Source organism: Chinchilla lanigera, unplaced genomic scaffold (assembly GCF_000276665.1).
Source record: "Chinchilla lanigera isolate Chin_1 unplaced genomic scaffold, ChiLan1.0 scaffold00007, whole genome shotgun sequence".
Lineage (NCBI taxonomy): Eukaryota > Metazoa > Chordata > Mammalia > Rodentia > Chinchillidae > Chinchilla > Chinchilla lanigera.
The window spans coordinates 10,357,606-10,378,391 of record NW_004955408.1 but is presented as its reverse complement, the minus strand read 5'-3'; the positions used below and the strand labels follow the sequence as shown (position 1 = coordinate 10,378,391).

Here is a 20,786-nt window from a genome sequence, read left to right as displayed (position 1 = left end):
AAAAAAAAAAAAAAAAAATGAACAGATGAACCTCTTCCAGAAGTATGATTTTCAATAAGTAACCTCCCTTATGTGTATTTTTGTTGAAATTGTTCGCGCCATATTGGGCCACGTTGTGTACGTGACAAGCCTGACATCATTTCAACTTGCAGCTGATCTTCCCGCGTTGTCTCCCACACACATCACAGATCCCTTCCCTTCTGTCTAGCATTACTACAATCCTCTGGTCTAAACTGCTAGTATCTCTGGCTCAGAAAACTACAATAACTTTTCAAATGGTTTCTTACTTTCCCCCTTGTTCTATGAAAATCATTTCTCTACTGAGAACCAGTATGGTTACTGAAAATGAATAAATCAATTAAACTCTCTATTTAAAGTTCTTTACTATACTGAAAACACTTTTTCAACATCATTGTTTTCTATTATCTTGACATTTTATTTCTCTATCACCATATGGGATTGCTTCTTTTCTTTGCGAAAGAAAAAGAACACAACTCCTGAAAGGAAAGCACCAGCTACATGTACCTAATAGACCAGGCACACAGTAGGTATCAAAACAGCTGTGTTAAGTTATTGAATGAATACAAGGTGTTATCCATATTCTAAATTCTTATGGAAAATCTCTAAGAGCTTGCATATTGAGTGATGTAGGACTCCCTTTTATCCTGAGTATCATCATAAAGTTCAAAAACAGAGGAAGCTCGAGAGGTGCAGAAGTGACTTCTAATGATTAGGCTCCCACGGAATATTTATATCTTGAATAAAATCTACTTAACAATTCATGACTTTCCAAAATTCATATGAAAAGGCTAATGCGATCCTCTAATTTCTTATTCTTTCCAGTCCTAAGGCTAAGTGTGGCTAACGGGGCAACAGGGTAATAATCTTCATTATCTCCTCCTCTTTACAAAATTGCTCACGAAGCGCTGCAAATGAAAAGGGGCCCACTGGTGCTGAAGGATGGCCAGGCTAAGTGGTGCTCTTTTTGTTTATGCTAATTAAGTAGGTTGCAGTCTGGTTACTTAGCAATATCCTTCATTGAGATGCTCGGTGCTGGGAGCTTAATTACATGTTTTATGCCTAAAGTGGTCATTATTAAGACGTGAGCAGGCAATATTCATAGACTGGATGCTGTCCTCCGCGTTGCTAGGTCTGGCACAACCAAACTCCTGGAATATGCAAATCCATTTATGCACAAATGTGCTGAATGACATAGCTGTATCTCACTACTTCTCAGCTTACTGAGCACAAAAAAAAGGAAATTACTTTTTAAGTAAATTTATTTTAAGGCATATTTAAATATTGTACCTTTTGTTTATAGTTCAGAAATTTTTCTCTCAGCTTTAGTGTATTTCTTGCTTGTATGAAGCACTGTCTACACTTGCTTTCAACTGGTGTGAATACGAACTTCCTAAATCAAGCCGTTCAGCATATGTGGAAGAACAACTCCAATAAAATCTAATTTCTCAGGGGCTGTAATGGAACCCATCAATATTGTGTGTTAGGGAAAAAAAAATCCATGACCTTATTTTTTTTTTTTTGCAAACAGAAAACAAACTATCGATTCCTTCAATAGAATTTTACTGTTTTAAGAGTTCTCACACACCAGCCTCTTGCCACTATCTGTGCAGCAGAGATGAAAATGTGCTGATTTTATGCAACTATAACTGACTAGAGAGCTCTCCATGGAAGTAGAGCAAACAAATGTAAACAACATAAAATATTTAGATCACAGAAACATCACAAGCGATTGCAGCGATGGTGTGAATTATGCTTAGTGGACAGACAATGTATGTGTGGAACAGCAACCAGCTGATGGTCCTCCAACATACAGACAAGAGACAAAACAAAAGGCTAGAAATGCGGCTTAATGTCCATTTTGTCTCACATTAATGAATCCTCTAAATATTTAGCCTAGAAAACATATGGAGCAACTTTTTCCTTGGAAGCCCCAGGAAGACACAGAAATGGCTTCACATCTTTGCCTCTCCAGTGAGTCTGGCTGCCAGTTGCGAATCAGCAGCAGGCAGGGACGGCAGGCTAGTTAGTGAAAGCATAAGACATCTGAAAAAGGACATGAAGCCCCGTCCTTTCATCATCTTCTCACTGGTGTTTGTCTCACACTGTTCCCTGTAATACTGTTGCATCAATCCTGAATCATGGTGCCTTTTTAAAATTTTTTTTCAGGATGACACCTCAGGTAATCAAATAGTTGTTCAGGAAAGTGACCTGTTAGAGAAAAATTTCAGCTAACAAGCGAGGAATGAGATATTTCTGTATCATTACTTTGCATTCCTTGTTGAAATAACGGGTCTGGGTAATAATAATAATGAGTGGTTATAAAAGCATGCAGCGGAAAAGATATGGGGGATTTTATGATGGATAGGAAGCACTTCAACAGAAAACTCCTGTGATAAATCTTAACAAAAAGAAAAAACCAGACACATGCAACCCCTAGTGTAAAGCAGCAAGAAATACACAAATCACCTTCCAAATAAGCCCCAGCTAGATCAAGTTCCTAGTTTAAACACCAGTTCACACCAAACGGAGAGGATAAATGAGCACATTAAACAGCACCAGGTGAATGCAACCAACAGAATTCTAGTATGTGCAGAAATTTAGAGTACTACAAATAACCTGACCCAAAAAGGAGAAAAAGAGGAAGAGGAAACCTACAGATTAAATAAGACCTAGGCAATACATTAATAAAGATGATATGTGGATCTTGACTTTCCTTTGGAAACTATTTTGAGAAATCCAACTATGACAATGACATAAGTGACACAAGAAGAAATACAAACACTACTTGAAAGTACTGAGAGATTACAGCCTTTGCATTTAATGTGACATTATTGGTTTTATAGTCACACCTGAAAAATACATGAGCTCTCACTGTACAGAGACATACAACAAGGTGTTTCCTGATGTTACGATGCCTATATTTTCTTGCAAGTAATCCTTTCAAAGAGAAAAAAAGAGGCTGAGATGAGACAGTATTTGCATCGGTTGATAACTAGTAGAGCTGGGTTATGAGAGTTCACTATAATACTTGCTATATTTATGATTTAAACTTATCACAATAGTTTAAGATAAACTATAATTATGATTAAATCTAATTACATTACAGGTTTGTAATCATAGTGCAACAACTTCTTTTATGATAATCTTTATAACCATTAATACCTAAGAACTGAGCTGTTCAAATTCTCTTGATTCTGGCTTTTAAAATTTTCATTTATTTGTAAATATTTACTAAAAATTGAAACAATCTCAGACTCACAGAAGTACTGCCGATGGGGACAGTATCTTGTCATTTTTAACATGAACCATTTAGGAGTGAATTTGCCAGCGAAAAATCCAATTACCATATTGCACTTCTGTGTGTATTTCTTATAAATATTATATTACAGAAGAACATTCCATGATATTACACAGATCCAACAAAGTCACAAACTGATACATTGGTAACATCTATTCCTTGGACTCTACTCTAGCTTAGCCAACTATCCTAAAATATTTTTTTCTTGTAGCAAGGGAATCCTGTTGCCCTGTATAATTAACTTTCAGTCTGAAAGTTTTTTCAATTTATTTCTTGACTTTGAGGTTTTGACGCCTCTGAAGAGTCCTTTACAGTTTATGTTTTTATGATGTTCTGTCTTGACTAGGTTCAGGTGTACATCTTTGGGAAGACCATCAGAGAAGTGAGGCCGGGCTCCTCTTCTTGCATCCTACCAGGTGACCCACAATTTGAATTTGTTCCATTATTAATGATGATCAGTTTTCTAAGTTAAAGTAATTTCTGTAGGGCTTCTCTACTGGAAAGTGACTCTTCAAAATTAAGATTGTTTTTAAAGAGGAATGAACTATGAAACAATGTGAATATGTTATGCAATGGCCTTTAAATTGGATAAATTACATATCATGCATTATGGATTAATTTTTAAAAATTTTATTCAATAGGCTATAAGGCATTGCTTCCATTTATTTTGCTGTTGTCTCTATATCAGATTTGCTCAGGGCAAGTTTTTTTGAGCTAGCATCTGGGTCTTTCTGGCATTTCATCATTATGTGAATCCCTGCTTTACAGCAAGACAAGATGCTTCATGCCCTCTGCTTTCTTTTCACTAGCCTGAGAGTCAGCTATTCTTCAGGGACTTCTAGCTCTTTTACAAAACGATACAGTAATACCTCGGTTCATGAACACTTCTGCTCATGAACAATGCTGTTTGCAAACAGAAACGTCCAGCAAAAGTTTTGTTTCTGTTCATGACCCTGAAATGGGCGATGAACACAACCACAGCCATATTCCCCAGAATGGTGGAACAAATCAAGGCCTGAACCCTGTACTACTGTAGTACACAAAAGTTAGTGACAATGTCCTATGTGTGCTACATCCTATTTATCACATCATTTCTGCTTCTAATACAGTGAGTATTAGAAGTGCTGCCTGCCTCACACCCACGTGCCACAAGTCCCACCAAAGCTCTCTCTACCTGCTGCACTGTAACTCCCTGTGCATTGCTTCCCTTCATAACCTTCTGGGAACTAACTCCCCATTGCAAGCCACTCCTCCACATGGAGACACTCCTCGCGCGCCTGGGCTCCTATACTCCTTGCCCAGATGCCCCTTCCTGTGGACGTGGTCCTCAGCCTGAATGAAGCCTGCCAGTATCTCATGGACCACATGTGGACAGTCACTCCATCACTCTCCGCATATCAAAGGGCCTTGGCACGAATACCTTTCTTACCTTGCCCACCACAAAGGCCACCACTTTGCGGGGTTTTGACACCTCTGAAGAGTCCTTTGTGATGTATGTTTTTCATCGTTGACATCTGGGCTGCTCTCATGGACCACTCCCCTTGCTTCTTGAGTTCTGGCACCCCGTCCAGTCTCACTCCACCTCAGCCCCATACGAACTCCCTCGTCTTCCTCTGTGCCTTTGACACTGCATGCTGGGCAACTAGTGTAGGTCTCCTCCACCGCAGTTTGCTCGATTCGGATGCCGGCCCTCGGCAGCCCTCCTGCACTGAAGCTCTCTACACCTCACTCGGCTTTTCATGTGTTTTTAATGATTTATTCTGAGATAATAGTATATTTACATGCACAAGTGTAAAAATAATTCAGAGATATTCCTTTCAGTCTTTACGTAATTTCTCCTGAAAGTAACACCTTTGAAACCCACAATGTAAGATCACAAATCAGGAGAATGACATGAATACGATGGAGCAATCTTATTCAGATTTTCCAAATTTTGCACATACTCATGTTCATATGCACTTAGATGTATGCAATTGTAATCACAGCTGGTCTATTCATCTATCTATCTATCTATCTGTCTGTCTATCTATCATCTATCTGCCATGATAATCAATGTACAGAACAGTCCCTTTGCCACCAGAAGGCCTCATGCCCTTTACAGTCACACATCTTCCTCTGGAGTTGCCACCTGCTCAGACCCTGGCAACCACTCATCTGCTCTCCACTTCTGTGAAAGTGTTATTTAAAGAATGCTACACGAGGAGAAGCATAAAGTAAGCAGCCCTTCGGTAGTGGCTTTTTCAACTTAGCCTACATCCCTGGAAATCCATCTAAGTTATTACTTTTATCAGTAGCTCATTACTTTCTGCTGTTCAGTTGTAGTTAGCAGTATGGGTGTATCCCACTGTGCTGAAACATTCACCCATGGAAGCCCATCTTGGTTTTGGTCATTATGAATAAAGCTATGACATTTTGGTCATTATGAATAAAGCTAAACACTTATCCACAGGCTTCTTGCACATACACTGTTTGACTTTTAATATTGTACAGTAGCTTTTCTTAGAGAAACCTCCCCAGTCAGTTTGAGGGGCAACCCCATTCTGGGCCACCATGCTCTGCAGCTCATACCCATTGATCACAAGTATCAATGGATTCCTTGCTCTGTCCCACCTACTGGATCTTGGGACAAAATACTGCAGTTGGTGAATATATGGGGCTTCAGTGACTACAAACACTTTCCATTTGGAAAAGCTCTATTTTCATTTCTTCTTTGCTTCTTTTAAAATATTCTGTTTCCCTTCCTTCCCTTCCCTTCCCTTCCATCTCTTGTTTTCCTTTCCATTTGTAAAAGATCTCCCTACTCCTCTTTCAATCACATGCTTCTCCTTTCAACATTTCTCTAACATATACTTTTTCTAACACTTTGGTTGGGTTTATAACAGCATCAATAGGCATGTGTGTGTATGTAACTTTTTCTCATAAGACAAAAAAAAAACCCACCATATATTTCCATCCTTTGCACTAAATTGTATTTGTTTACTTCAAGAATCATTTAACTGATTTTTTTTTTGTGATTTCTTTCTTTCTCCCTGGGTTTCCTGACAGGAGATAGGAAGAAGAGACTATGAATCCTCAGATTTACAAAGAATTAGGGAAAGCAAATATTTCTTACCAAATCAAACCATACCTAATTATAACTTTGTTATTTAATACGCATCCAGATTTCTAATCAAACTTTTACATAATATATTTATGTTAATCAAAGTCCTTAACAATTATATAATTATAATGATTTCATCAGAGGACAGACTACATTGTATTTTAATTTAAGTTATATGTAGAGGGGAGAAGAAAAGAGCCGTCTCTTTCATTAAGAAATAAAGTTAATTCACAATCAACATGAGATGAGCTCAATCTCTGACAAACCTCTGAGCTGCATTTTTCCTCAGCAAAGACATGGCTTGGCTTTTGGAAGCATACACAAGTCCCTGGACCCATATTTCTCTGGACATATTTCCTTTCTGCCCAGTTGGCAAGTAGTTCACTGAAGTGATAAGAACAAAGACCAAAACACATGGTTTAAAAATGTAGCACTATGTTTTTAGCGTCCTCATTTCCCTTTTCCTGGTCTGATATAAATTATACAAGAGTCACATGGTGCAATGATGTTGATTTTCTGCCTCAGAACAAAACTTTATACTAAATGGGATAATGAAGCCCAGGTCAGATTGGCCACGTGCAGTCATCCCAATCTGATTTACAATAGTGGGTGCACATTATTTATCCAAACTAGATCCTCAGACACTGCTGCTGATGGTTTCTCCTCATTAAAATAGTTTTCTCGTCTTTATGTAAATCCCACATTGCTGCCAGAGTTGGGGAGAGGAACAAGAAGACATCTCAAGGTTCTGACTTGAATTTTTAGGTACTTTACATTGATATCATAAAACAGTTTCCCTGGACCATAATCTCTTTCTCAGAGATTAATTATATATTTGCAGGATACTCTCATCTTCTCTTTCATCATTTAGGACTCTTCTGTTTCTGAATAATGAAGAATCCAGTTAAACGTCTTATATTAAGTATGGCTTGATCTAAAAATTCACGTGAGAAACCCACCTAGTCCCTAAATCTCCTGGATTTCTGCCCTCATATTGACATTATACTCAGATTCTATCTGGTCCCATTATGTCTGCTAGCATTATGTGACAAGGACAGAAACTAACAGAGAACTGAATTATTTTAAATTTTATACAACAAGTCTAGAGATTGTTTCTGGTTATTAGTCAATTACTAACAAGGAAACCAAAATGTCCACATTAACTTAATAGATTAAATGTGTATAGAGGATGCATTTCCAAAGTAAATCCTATTTTCACTTGCATCTATGCCATTGCTGCTGTTGTCTGATCTCTGTGGGAAAGCCCTGGATTATAAGGACCCTCCTTGGAGTCGTTGCAGCAACCCTATGGGTGGGGGTCAGGCCTTGCATCTGTGCTTCTGGTTTGATATAGGACACTGAATTAAACTTCTCAGTTAGAGTTTAAAATAGAAAACGACAATGAAAAATTTGAGTTAAGAAAATAAAAAGACAAGCCCCAAACTAGAAGAAAATATTTACAAAATATATATTTCAAAGAGGACTGGTAGCCAACATATAAAAAGAACTCTTAAAACCTACCAATAACAAAACACACAATCCAAAAGAAAATCATCAAAAAGATGTGAAAGATATTTTCACCTAAGAAAGGAGACATATGGATAGCAAATAATCATTAGAAAAGATCACTAAAATACATGTTTTAAGGGAATTACAAACTGAAGCAATGAAATAATAACTGCTTGCCTTTTACAGTGGCTAAAATCCACAACACTGGCAACACCAAATGCTGACAAGGACACAGAACAATAGGAATTCTCATCCTCTGTGGGTGAGAATGCAAAACACTGTGGAAGAAAGCTTAGCAGCTTCAAAAATTGGTGGGGAGCACACATTTGTCTATTGAAACTTGGCATTTTCCCCCTTTTTTTTTAAGTTTGGTACCAGGAATCAAACTCAGGACCTTGTACCTGCCAGACAAGCACTTGTGCCACTGAGCTATATCCCCGGGCCCTGTTTGTTGAAACTTGAACATATATGTCTAACCACATTTAAATCAGGACAACTGCATTGTCATTTGACTGCATCAGGGCATGCCAACATGTTTCCTTGTATTTGCACACATAAAAATTGACACTTCCTGCCCCCCTTAGTTCCCTGCACCTGTCTGTATTCTACCTCTCTAACCGTGAGTGAATACCCAGAGGTACCTTTAAACACTCTCTCAGCTTTCTATTCTCTTCCTCATTACTAAATCGCCTAGGTTTTAGCCATTGCTTTTAGGACACAATCTTTTTCTTCAACAGATTTAGTGGAAGCAAAAGGAATCCATACAGTGAATAACTGACACCACCCCCGCCTCCGCAGTTAGAGCATTCCCATTATGATGCTTAATTACTAGAAGTTACAGCAGCTTTCAAATATAACATTTATTGCTCCATTTTATTATGCTTTACTTCAAAGATATTGTACAAATAATTGCTTTTCCCTGGATAAAGTCTGGAGCGTATCTTGATATTTTACATAGGCAATGGATGCAACCTACATTTATTTTCCTTATGCAGTATTTTTCTACTTAGCAATGGATTTTATCAGGCCTCTATTAGCATGGCAAAATGAGTTGTAATTTAGCAAGCTTTCTTTGGGAGATATATATATATATATTATATACACATATATATATTACATACACACACACACACACATATATATGTATGTATATATTCACCCAGCAAACAGAAAATGTGTGCTTCAAGAACTCCTACCAGCCAATCCCTTGCCAGCTCTAAGGTCTTTAATTTCAACAACTGTACACTGGAAATGAGTTGAAAGACAGGTATTTTGTGAACATAAACATAAAATTGCTATATTTTTGTCTCTAACCTTTTTCTGATAGGATCATCATTATTTTTTAATGGAATGGAAAACTCTGGGAAGCTAGAAAATGGTACAGGAAGAACTCCAGACAATATTACTCCATAAATATACATAGGGTGAATTGTGAAGAAGACCAAAGCATACTTCCACAACTGCCTGAAATAAATGTGATGCATTTACTACAGGAGATAGTAATAGACACGCTAATATACTCAGAGAGGGCTACAATTCCAATAAGGGTTTATGGCCTGCCAAATCATTTCAGGTTAGGAATATGTGGAGTCCTAATGATGCGTATTGCATATGTCGGTCAAGATACAGCATCTATAGCTTAAGGAAGCATAGCCTATTATTCTTAGTGCCTCAGGAAAGCACAGTTAAGAGAGCTAAACCAGTACAGACAGACTGTGAAAGGCTCCCAGCTGTATAATGGCTCTTGGTCTGTTGGCGGCCTCGGAAAGAACCAGGATTTCTGGGTAAGAATATACATAGAGAGTTGTGTTTTGCCTAAACCTTAAGCAGCTGTCCAATGATTAAAATTATCTGAGGTTAAGCCTAGTTTAGAACCAGATATTAGAGGTATTCAAGCAAAACATATTTAAGTAGGGGCACTAAAGGATTTCACTCAGCAAATGGGTGCGTCATCTACAGAGTTCTAATCTATGAACTACTTAAAAACCATAAACATTTGAATTACCTGTAGCACAACTTAAGGGTGTTTAACTCAGACCTGTGGAGGACATGGATACCAGAAATGGAGTCGGGGGAGGGAAAGGAAATGTCAAAGGGGATGGAAAGGCTGAGGGGGGTAAAGAAATTGGAAATGATCAAGATACTCTATGTTATATGCATGTCCCAATTCTCCAAACGGAACATCACTATTGCACATTACAAATATGCACAAAGAGAAAAGCTAACAACACCAATTATATCATTTTTGATACTTGCATGCAAAATGATTTCAAATAAATTTCCTACCTACTGATAGCTTTTCAATCTTTTTCTTATAAAAGTAGAAATCATGCAACTGTATAAATGTGTATAAAAGCTCTGATTCCTTTTCAAAACTGAGGCAAACTCTCAAGTAAATAGATTAATATTGCCTTGTCTTCAAGTTCTTTCCTAGTATTTGCACTTTTCTCCTCATTTTTGAGCATAAATTAAAAGTTCTCTTCTGTCAGTTCTAGTAACTGTGTAAGCAAAAATTTATTTTTTCCCCTTTAGTTCAATAGAGACATTAAAATGCTATTAGTAGAAACAAAATCAAATTGTAGTTTTGCAACTGTAGGCAGAATGGGTGTTCGTTCTCTTAACAAATCGTTGATTCTGATCTAGTCACAGAACACACTTAAGGATGCCAAGGAAGGGATCCTGGAGACAAAATTTTGGGAGACACAGAAGGTATAGTTCTGTATATTCATCCACTTCAAATTCCTAAATGGCAGTGTGCATCCTTTAATAGTGTACTGGGATAAATGACTATAATTCTAATAACAATAAAAATAGTAATCAGCCTTTTAAACAAATGGTGCTCATAAGAGCTTTTGTGTGAGTAGCTTCAGATGTTTGGTAAACACTCTATTAATCTTCACTGTGTAACAATTATTTTTATGTATATTAAGAAACTAATATTTCAGGGTAGTGTGAGAGTGAGTTTTCTTATAACAAGAAGAATTTTCAGTCAAGAAGTAAGTTTTATACTGATAGTAAAGTTCATCTAACTTCAAACATGAAACACCCAGAGAAAAAAGAGAATTTTTCAAACTGAAGGACCTTTTGACACATGGATCCTGTCTGGGTTTCTAGTGGCTTGAACAGACTTGCATTAGAGGTTTAACACAGTGCCATTGGTGACAAAGATATTTTTATTACTATTTTATAGGTGATGAAACAAGTAAAGTTAAAATAAGGTTAAGTTACTTGCCCATAATAAATGAAAAAATAATGTAAAACTTGCCATCCATAGTGTCTAATTATTTTTCATAAAACAGTCCTATTCAAATTTCTTAAGACTCTTAAAGGAAGATTTTGTATATTATATCTTATAGAGTAGATACAGTTTTTTTTTTCTCATGTATTGGCAGAAAGAGAATCAACTAAACTCATGTCCTACAAATAGAATTTAATCAAAAGGTCTGTGCTTAAAAAAAATACTCAAGATTTTGATTAAATCCAATTCTTTATTTTAGCTTTATTTTGAAGTATAACTCATTCAGGGACATCAAATTTGCATAATTTCTACAAAAAGCTACGGTCACTTCTGTTACTATTTACTTTTCCTTGATAACAAGGTTTACCCCATCACGCTTCCTTCAGAATTTTAGTTGGACTGGTTATATCAAGATCTGCTAGTTCTTATAAACTTGCCATTTTATAAAATTACACTATAGCCAATTGGAACTAAAATTAACTTTTAGTTAATTTTATTGGGTTCAGAATTCCTCAGGGCCATTTGGGCAAGATATTAAATCTTGTGGTTGCTTAAGGAAATGGTGCAAATGAGGTGATTCATGGGAAGGAGGAGGAGGAAAAGGAGGATGCACTGCAGAAACTAAACCATCTGGGTGGGTGTGCTTGTTTTTTGACTCAACGTTCTTCCCCTGCTGTGTGGGCCACTTGTCTTTATGCTTTGTCCATTTCAAAGCTAATGAAGGAGTAAAGGTTTTGCTTCCACAATAAGTCATGATCAGAAAGTTAATCATGAGGCAGGCTCTAAATGCTTAAGAGAATGGGATACTGGTAAAAGAGATTAGAATTGAGTCTTGGTTTTAGCATTTATTGGTAATATAACTCTAGCCAAGGGTCTCCATTTCCCTAAACCTTAATGTTGCCATCTATGATGTGGACAAAAATTATACCCATGAGGAACTAAATAAAATGATGCATATAAAAACCTCAGTACAATGGCTTTTATACAGTAAGTGAGCTCTCAATAAATGAGAGATGTTGTTTTGCTGAAAAATCCATAACTTCACCGTGTTGACATTTGTTACAGAACTAAGCAGAAGTGAAACAAGATGTAGATCATAATTGGATTCCATAATTTACAGGCTAATTTTAATTTTTGCTTTCATTGGATGAATACCGAATCACATATGTTGATTTATTTAGAAGAATGTGCCCCATTCTGATCACTGTTCCATTTGTGGCTGTCCTTGGACAGAGAGCAATTGTCAAACAATCTATATCCTGCTGTTTTGTTGTCACCTCAGCCACAAAGCCAGAGTGTCATTGAGATCCACCTTCTGCATTCAATCTGTCACCACATCCTGGTGTCTACTCTTCCACTGCACCACTACCAACAGCTCTAGGCTCTCTATCCCTGTAAATATAGCACTCTAGTCCTTGGCATTGTAAACTCAAGCTAAATCCAACTGATTTCCCATGAATCACCTCATCTGCACCATTTCTTTAAGCAACCACAAGATTCAATATCTTGCCCAATGGCCCTGAGGAATTCTGCACCCAATCTATGAGCAATAGAAAACCTAAACTCACTTTCCACAAGAGTCTCATTGTGTGTTCACCCATGTTACAGGAATTCAGTGTAACTCACTTTGCTGACTTCACAGCAGGCTTCTTTATGTGAAGAGGGGATACCACATCAACAATGACACATCAACAATTTCTCATACGATCTAGTTTCTAGGTACTCCTATCATTCTCACTAAAATCAGCATCAACTTCATAGAAATAAATTTCTTCAGAAGTAATTTACCCTATTGGCTTTGAGTTTTCAGAATCCTACATAATGGATGCTACTATTTTCAATGAAAAACCCCAAATTTATTTCCTATGAACTTTGTAAAATCTTTTTCTCTTATCTGATAAACTAATACATCCAAGATAAGAAGGTGCCCACTGCCAACTACCCACTCTTTATATTTTTCCAGATGTAAGATTTACTCTCCTATTTTTTATAAGTATTTTATTATTTTTTACATCCAGAAAATGAATTTCAATAGTATTTTGGGGAATGGTGTTGGTGGACAGAATTGACCAATGAGGCATATTTGAATCATCAAAGTAGGTATTATAATTGGAATATGTCTCCCAAAGTTCATATATTGGAAAATTAATCCTAACAGTATTAAAAGGTAAAACATTTAAGGAGTGATTAGAACCAAGTTTTGCCTTAAGGACTGGATCAATGCCATTCTCACAAGAGTAGGTCTCTTTCTTTTTCCTTTAGTTTCTTTTTCATTATTATATGTCTGTGATACACAATAATTGTATTCCTCTTGGTAATTAGTATGCATACATATACCTCAGTCATTTCTTAATCCCACTTCCCTTCCCTTCCTTCTTGTCTCCCTGCATCTCCAAATCCCCTCCCCATCTCCATAGTCTTTTCACAGGGATGGGCTCCTGACAAAGTATGAAAGTGGTTTCTTTGTCCCTCTCTCATCCCGAGCCCTCCCCATTGCCTCTTGTGTATGTGCCTTTTCTGTCTTGCCCTCTGTCATGGGATGATGAACCTCAAAATCCCTCACACATGGGAACTTCTCTACACTTAGTCATTCAAAACACTCACTGCAATAAATAAATCTTTGTGCTTTATAAAGTACTCAGCATTATATTCTGTTATAGCAGCATAAAACAAATTAAGAAATGGTGAAACCAGACATGGTGGTGCACACCTGTCATCCCAGAACTCAGGAGGCTGAGGCAGGAGGATTGCTGTGTGTTCAAGACCAGCCTGGGTCACAAAGTGAGTTCAATGCCAGTCTGAACTGCATAGTGAAACCCTGTCTTAGAAAGACAAAAAAAAAAAAAGAAAGAAAGAAAAGAAAGAAAAAAGAAAGAAAGAAAGAAAGAAAGAAAGAAAGAAAGAAAGAAAGAAAGAAAAAGAAAGAAAGAAACTGCATGAAGGTGAAGTCTATTTTTAATAAATAAATTGGTAAAACATGATTGATAGGAAAGATAACATGAAAGCTACTCTACCTTCCATATGAATGGAACATATATTTTCAACAAGCAGACAAATCCAACAGTTTTTAATAAAATCATATCATCTAATTTTTAAAATTATATCTTTCAAAATCAAAACACTACATTACTAATATACAAAGATTATTACTAATATACAAAGATCTCTGTTATTGTAGGATCTCAAATGTAAAAGTATGGATGTTTTCCATCTTGCCTCCACTAATTTATCGTTTCATTATCTGAAAGCCAAACTATGGACTCATGGCAATGGATAGACCCTTGGAAACCCTTTAACCCTCTGTGTTTGTCTCTCGTGGGAGCTCTTTTTACCTGACTTTTGTTTAAATGTCTAAGTTCAATAATTTGGAACAAGTCGGAGCTCGTTCCTAATTAAGCAATGTCTCCCTTTTTAATGAAAAGAGCAGAAGGGAAATTTTCCTGATCCCAATATCTTTTGGTCCTACTGTACCACACTGAGTCACACAAAATAAGCTTAACCATTCCAACACATTAGATCCTCAAATGACTTCAGTTTACCAAAGCAAACTTCAAAGTCTTTTATCCTCTAGCCAGCGGTTCTTTTAACCATTCATTTTAGAAAATTGAGAGGAGTTAAAATCATGACCTTGAGTGATTATCTAGTTATGAATGGGAGAACTATCTGCATTAATTGCAATTATTAAGGTAAGTTACTGAACCTCTACAAAACTGAATTTTTATCTGTGAATAACTTACAGTTGTGTTATGAGGATTGCTTGACAATGTATGTAATTTGCCTAAAGTACACATGAAACTTTCAAAAAATATTGCTATTACTATCAGTTTGGCCTTCTCACTGTTTCTATGTATTTCATTCCCCCAAATCCAATAAATCTTAGTAAGAACAATGAGAATAATAAATATAACAAAAACATCATTGCAATGATTACAGTTACCATACAGATAGAATAATTCATTTTTTAACTAAATGTTCTCACCAATCCATAAAGTAGGGGCCATTCTGCATATACAGATGAAGAAACCCAAGCTCCATGAGGTTGGGCCATGTGCCAAAGCTCTCTCTGGGAATACATGAAAGTATCTACCTGACTTTAGTTGGCATTTCTGTCCTGACTTTACTTCATATTGTTAACTGTATTGCATTCCTAAATTCTTATTTCTAATTCTGCTTAAGTTTTACATGAGATAATACCTCAGTGACTATATCCCCTTTGCCCATATTATCCTGGTACAGTTGAGAAAGTAAACTGGAAGAAGAGCTACTGTGAGAATTTTATTAACTGCATACTGTTTTGTGTATAATTACTAAAAGAAGCAAAAACTAAAATTTGAAAATGAGATACTTTCAAAAGGTGGGGTACAATCACCTACTGGTGACATCAGAGGAAACTGAGGAAATGGAGCTTCTTTTAGCACCTGCTCTCTGCATTATGCTTTACATATACTCATCTTACTTGATCTTCCCAACAAGACCATGAAGTTGGTATTTGCACCATTTCACACAGAAGAAGTTCACATTGTCACTTAGTTATTGAGAAGTGTGCATGGAACTTCAGCCCAGGTCTGTGTGAAGGCAAGGAGAACTAGAGAGAAAGCAAGAGGGGCATGTAAAACAGAATATGGAGCAAAATTAAGAGTCTGTGTTTAGCTTCAGAATTCCAAGGCACAGGCCTGAAGAGACTTAGAACTCAATGAATTCCATTAAGGTCTGTGCAAGTCTCCCTGATTTTTATGCTACTGCTGTCATTACTACAGTATTATAAAGATTTCCACCACCCTCACTTACTCACATTCACTGTGCCGCTAGTACTCTAGCAAGGGCTGTTTGTAAGTTTTCTCACACTCAAGAGACAGTACTCATATTTTCCAGTGAGAAAACTGATGGAGACAGACTCAATCTTACCCAACTTCTTCCAGCCAATTAAATTAAAGTCAGGATTCATTTTCCCCATAGCCAAAGTGCAGAGCAGAGGTCTTAATCACTATGGTACACCACATCCTGAAATACAAGTCGGTAATGTTTCTCTGGGTTTCTCAAAGAAATAAGAGACCTTTCCTCGTAAAGTTGTTCAGAAAATAAGGGCCAAGTTGGTAGCTATCTGAGAACAGCCCTTATAAGTAAATAGTAGAGTAAGGTGCTGAGAGAGCCCCAGGAAAGTGAGAAGTCTCAGAGATATAATCACAGATGCTCCTGTCTTTGGAAAATAGCCAAGGTTTCCAGTAACATTCCCTTTCTGTTATAGGAATAGACAAAAATATTTGTAGCTGTAAGTGGTGGCCTATAATCCCAACAGTCTGGGAGGTTAAGGAGGAGGAGAATGAGCTTAGGCTCAGCCTAGGCAACTGAATGACTTAGTGAGGCTCTGACTCCAAGTAAAAATAAAATAAAATAAAAGTTAAAGTTGTAGTTTAATATGCAGTCCTTGAGTTCAATCCTCATCATCAAAAAATACATACATAAATAAATAAATACATGCAGACATATTACATATATATGTATGAGATAAAAATCAGTGAGCTATCAAGATATAAGACATTATTTTAAAATATGGCAAATATTTTAAAATGTTTTACAGTAAAAGGTACATTCTCATTAAACTCCCTCAGAATACTACCTTTCCCATCCAAAATACTTCTCCCATTTTTTTTACTGTAATATATTTTTAGAGTTAAATATTTATTATATATTTTCATCAGATCTCACATTGATGTGACAATTGAGTTCAACAAGACAGGCACTCACAAGAAAACTGAAAAGGCAGGAATGAACAAAGCTTTATTGAGCCGGCTGACAGACACTCTCTAACAAGGAGCCAGAGAAGATGTCTGTGCTCATCTGGGTCTCACCTTCTGTTTAAGTACATTTTTAGGTTTCTGTAGTAACCGTTACCTCATTTTTGGGAATCTTACAAGAATGCACACAATTATCTTTCCCAGAAGCTGTTGGACAGCTGGATTCCAGATGACCATTACAGTTTAGGCTGTAGCTTACTTCTCAATTTGTCCTGTTTTCTCTGTTCCCATTTTATGACTCTGTTCTCCTTTAAGTCGGTTGATAACAAACGAAGGGGAGGAGGTGAAGAGTGGGATCAACTACAGCTTAAGTGAACTTAAGCAACTCTCTTAATATGGAGTTAAAAAAAATAGTCTCTCTTTCCCTATCAATATGTGGGCTTAAGAAAGCTACACAGATTTCTCCACATTCAAAAACAATACAGGAACAATAGAAAATTTCTTACATGTCCAAGAATAGGAAATAAACAACAGAAGGAACTTGCAAACCTGCATCTTTCTACCATAAAGATGGGACAGAGAATACCACAGGGGATAAATGATCCATTATGATTTGAACTTGTCCCCTAAAGTTCCTATATTGGAGATTTGATACCAATGTGGCAATGTTGGGAGGCAGGGCCTAAGGGGAAGTGTTTGAGTCAAGGTACCACAGTCCCCATGAATAAAGTATTCCTGGTACCACAGGAGGAAGTTCCTAATAAAACATGAATTCAGTCCTGTCTTGCTTTCTCTCTCTGGTCCTGTGACATTCTGCCATGTTGTTACTCAGCAAAAAGACCCCCACCCAATGCCACCCCCTCAATCTTAGACTTGGTAGCCTGCAAAACTATGAGTCAATACATTAACTATCATTATAAATTGCCAGGTCTGTGATAATCTGTTATAGAGACACAAAACCAACTAATAGAGGACCAGACTGTAAACCACATTCTAATTATATCATGGTAGAAACTTATCTTGACTACTGTCCAAATGTCTGAGAACAATAATTTTTAATGGCAGTTCTAGAATATCTTCTTTTAATGAAAATAGAACCACTGAAAACTTGCTGCTTGTTACATTTACCCATCGGTCTTAGTTACGCCATGTGGAGCCACACAAGTTAAGTGTGCCCATTCTCAAGAGTGCTAGCCTGAACTGATTCCTTGCTGCTATCTACAGCTAGTAATAAATCCAGCTAAAGGAAAAAATAGAGCTGTAAGTGTGGTAAAGCTGAATTTTTTGGCTCAAATTTACGTGCTACACTTACTAATATTGCAGGGAAGGGGGAGCCAGGGTTAATATCTAGCCAGGTGTAACTGAGGAATACAAAAATCATCCTCCTGTTTTAATTGATAAGTATCCACATTTTACCAGTGAAAATAATATTTCCACAGTTCAACTGGGCAAGACTGACCTGAAGGTTGTTTCCATTTTTCAAGAGGGTTAATTTAGAGCATAAGATTTTTTTCCCAAGTCATTGCATCCATACAAATGGCATGTGCAGTATACCATTCACATTACCATATTCTAATGTTTTCTTTTAAGATACTTTTCTGTTTTCCAATAATTTTCCATAGATACTTCATGACCCTATCTGAAGTCTTTGCTTCATAATGTCAGAAAAAGTTCATTTCTATATTATACTCCATTGGATGCAGAAGTGAATTCTTCATATCATCAAGACATGTAAAAATTCAAACACACAGACAATACATCAAAATGGAACAAGTGCCAAGGTATCTAGCTCATGCTCTTTAGTGAAAATGGAAAACCTGAGATGCAGTGCATCTCTGGTAATACAACTCTAGAAATACAAACTCCTAAAGGTATAGTTTTGCAAAGCAAATAACAAAACTGGAAATGCTCCTTCCCCAAATTTTGAATCACCATGTCAGCCCAAGTGTGTGTGAATTCTTAAATGCTTATAAAAATGGCAGTGGGTTTGAAGTGAAATGTACAATGTGTGGATATTTATTTTGTCCTACATTCTGCCTCCAGTATTGATTAACTTCTACAAATGGGCTGAAAAGACCAACGACCATAAACAGTATACCTACTTCAGAAACTTAAATGGTAAGATCATATTCTAAATTGATGTTGTTGCCACCAATGAAAATATACATGTTGGTATTTTGTGAATTTTATCTCTGCATAAGTTGTTTTAAAGTACTTCTTGAGTCAAGGAATGAAACTTTGAATGCTGTCTAGAATCAGAACAGTTTTTCAAGTACTTTCACCTTTACTAAATCTTATGACTGGTCTCAACTATAATGAGGTCAACTGAAGTTTACAGGATTTTAGGGCAGAAGTGGTGTGTGTAGTCAAGTCTCTAAGAAATAGCAATATAAATAAGACTTTCACTTCTATTTTTAACTTGCCCTTAATAAAGTATTACAGAATTAGAGCCGCTTCTCAATGACACACCATATACTCAAAACACAAGATGTCGCTTTAACAGAGTTGGCAATCCCAAAAGGTGTGTAAATATTTTTTTCTCAATTTTAGGAAATATGTCTCCAAAAACCACATTCAAAATGCTTTCACAGTACAATAGGTCAGTATAATTTAACTGTAAGTATAAGAATAGAAAATTGGCCTCAGTTAAAGAAGTACATATGTAAACATGCATATACTCCATGTATCTCTTTTTCTGTCTTACCAATTTGAATCAATATTTTCTAAAAATCTATTTTTTCCTGATATTTTCACAAGTTCCTAATTTCATCCTTGAAATGCTCTTATGGAAACTGTTGAACAGATGTTAGTATTCCTTTAAAAACGAAAAGACAAGTAGATAAAGTTCCAATCAATTTCACTAGGTCACAAAGTAAGAATTCAAGTTTCTTGATCTACAGCTTTGGAAATTACAACAAAATGGAGTCATGGAATACAAGATAAGAAACTTCCCAGGTATACATAAAAAAATTAAAATACGTTTTTCACATTATTCTATTACCAGAATAATAAAAGTCAGGGCAGTCACTGAATCAGTGAGTGGCTGATTGTGCTTACATGTACAAATATAAAGTATGTAGGGCTTCAGGAATGGAGATAGAAATTAGGATTAGTTATAAATTGATATAGGTCCTTTTTATTTGAAAATTTAGGTTAAGCTTGAAAACTACTCATAATATGATAATGCACTTGCTATATTTGTAGGCAGGACAAACAAATACACATGTGAAAACAGATTGAGTCCTTCTGTGCCCACACAGTAGACAGAGTTTTAAAGAGTGCAGAGAAATTAAGGTGGGTAGTTGTAAAAACATAATGAAGAAATAGTATAAGAATCGAGTCCAACTCATAAGTCTGGAATTTTTCCCAAAAGATTCAGAAAAATCTCATCACAATCTTCAAAAAGGGATTCAGGCAACACTGCTCATCTCAACGAAAACCCAACTGAGACAGTTGAAGTTAGGCAAGCTAAGTTTTGCCAAGTATAAACTGTTGTTGTTCCATTCTAGTCTCAAACCTCACTGACTTTAAGTTCTATTAAAATGTTACTATCTCATGTGATAGTCAGGAATTAGCAAATCTATGCCAAAATCCATTGTCATCTGTAAACATGAGTCATTTTATTTTCATTCTATCTTTTTCCCACCAGGATGTTTTATATTTTCAATGTCATGACGTATATCTTTTTACATCATGTATCAAATTATGATAGATATCATTTATTTTAATGAATTTTTATTTTACCCTTTATGTTAAAGGTTTGTTATTTACACACAACTATTACAGTATCAGTTTTGAAAATTAGGATGTGCAGTAACTTTTAACAGAGTTTTATATTCCCATGTGTTTTCATATTACTTATTAGCGTCTTTCTATTACAACTTG

General features: G+C 36.3%; 1 protein-coding gene and 1 long non-coding RNA gene across 2 annotated transcripts in view; one reads left to right on the top strand and one right to left on the bottom strand.

Moving 5' to 3' along the window:
* The window catches only part of LOC102011177, a 21,596-nt gene extending 2,579 nt beyond the window's left edge, over window positions 1-19,017 (top strand). Inside the window, exons 2-3 of the long non-coding RNA XR_259677.1 lie at window positions 3,666-3,735; window positions 18,945-19,017. This is a non-coding gene — a long non-coding RNA (uncharacterized LOC102011177). The remainder of the gene's footprint in view (window positions 1-3,665; window positions 3,736-18,944) is intronic.
* Sgcd (sarcoglycan, delta (35kDa dystrophin-associated glycoprotein)) overlaps window positions 1-20,786 on the bottom strand; it is a 546,765-nt gene that overhangs the window by 441,717 nt on the left and 84,262 nt on the right. The window lies entirely within an intron of this gene.